Raw genomic sequence first — 2,199 nt, 5'->3', positions numbered from 1 at the left:
AAAAAATTTAGTGGGCCTTTCATAACAGAAAACATTTTTCCCTCTGAGCTCTAGTCCTGTATCTTCTGTTGCTTGCTGTATACCTCTATTTGAGTGTCCTTTAGGTGTTTCAAATTCAACTTGTCCAAAACAGAGCTCATTATCTTTTCTCCAAAATCTATCCCTCTGCCCCTTTCCTATTTGTTGAGTATTATCATTCCTTTAATCAACAAGTTTTGCAGCTTGTGAGTCATTCCTGTCTCTTATTTTTCCCTCACCTCCATATCCAAATGATGTGGTACATGCTGTGGGAACCCCCTTGAACTCTCCTTGAATCTTCCCATTTAATGAGGCTTTTGCCTGAGGCCATAAGCCTTTCATTATCTCTAGGCCCAAATCAATGTTACTCTTAACCTAGCCTAGCCTAGCCCTCCACTGTAGGCTACTCTAGGTAGCCTTCAGCCATTTCTCACCCTTAATCCCATTCCTGGAGTCTGATCTCAGTTCCATCAAGATCTTACTTAGACCCTCCCCAAAGCCCTCCTCTAGACCACCCCTACATCCTGCTGCCTCGAAGGTGCTGAGATTCAATCTAGCTCAGACTCAGTCTGTGTCAGATTGTTCTCGCCCACTTGTCAATACAAGCATCACAAATACTTAGGCTGCATAAGAGTCTACCCATTATTGCAATCTTTAATAAACTTTGTTTTACTTTGGCTGAGAGAAGGCTTGAGTTGAATTCATTTGACAGGACCTGGCCTCTTGCTATTTTGAAGTCTCATGCACCCCTAAACTCCAAACCTCAACACAATCAGTTCCCAAGTGTTATTCATTTGTTCCTTTCTGTTCTCCCATGACCATCTTAGTTCAGGCTAAGTTCACCTCTCATCTGGATTATTGCAATAACCTTCTAATTGGTCTCTCTATATCCAGCCTTTTCACTTTCCTATCCATCCTCCACATATCTATCAAATCGATATTCCTAAAGTTCGAGCCTAACCTTGTTATTCTCCTGCTCAAAAATGCTGCAATGGTTTCCATTTGCCTCTAGAAGAAAATTTAAACCTCTCTGTTATTTAAAACTCCTTTATCTGGCTCTAGCTTACTTTTCCATGTTTATTACGTTATTCCCCCTCGCACCTTCAAAGTTCCAGTCAGATTGGACCACTGCTCTTCCCTCTATATAGGTCATTCCATCTTCACTTTTTGGGTTACCCCAGGCCTGAAATGTTCTTCCTCACCTCTGCTCCCAGAACTCCTAGCTCCCTTCAAGGCTCCACTCAAGTGCCATCTCCTTCAAGGAATGTTTCCTTATTCCCTCAATTGTTAGTGACTTCTTCTACTCACAATTACTTTATATTTTTAATCTATCTTCTATTTTCTATGATATTTTGGTCATAATTTCCTACTCAGCTGCTCTCTTGGACTTTGTTATCTCCAGAAGCTCATCGTCCTTCAAGATGACATTAGTTCTGAAATTTAGACCTCCTGCTCCTTAGTACCTTCCCACCCCTGACTGGGGAGTGTGGAAGGAAGACCTCAGAGAGCTCCTAGGTCATGCACTTACTGAAGATGCCCAGAGGCACTCTTGAGAGCAGCAGCTTTCACCTTTCTTTGTATTCTCATTACTTAGTAAAGTGACTGCATATTTGGTAAATGTTTTTAGACTATTGACTATTGATTTCTTGTAAAGTTCTTGGAGGAAGGAGCTATTTCATTTTTGCAGTTTTATGGTCAGTCTAGCCTAGTAACATGGCACCAAGTAAGCATGACACCAAGAGGTACTTCATAAATGCTTGTTAACTAGTTAATTCATTGATATTTATCACGTAATAAAATGCTCATGGGGGCGGCCAGGTGGCTCAGTGATTAAGAGCACCGGCTCCAGTGTCGGGATGACCTGGGGATCAAATCTGGGCTCAGATACTTAGCACCACACCCAGAAATAACTGGCCGTGTAACCTTGAGCAAGTTACTTAACCCCAATTGCTTTAAAAAATAAAATAAATAAAATGCTCATGGGAAAAAGAAAAAAAAAACCATGGCAAATACATTTTAAAGAACCCTGTGTAAGAAGGAATTACATTCCAAGTTGTCCCAAATAGAATAATAAAGAAAAGATAGATTGAACTTTTAATATATTTATATAAGTAACACTGCCATTATGATGGAGAATCATAAGCAAATACGACTCAACACAGAAGACTGAGTTTCTCAGAT

The sequence above is a fragment of the Petaurus breviceps genome, unplaced genomic scaffold, assembly GCF_028583685.1.
Source record: "Petaurus breviceps papuanus isolate PSGF00001 unplaced genomic scaffold, PetGlider_PUasm1.0 125, whole genome shotgun sequence".
NCBI lineage: Eukaryota > Metazoa > Chordata > Mammalia > Diprotodontia > Petauridae > Petaurus > Petaurus breviceps.
Note: the sequence above shows the minus strand (reverse complement) of the source record.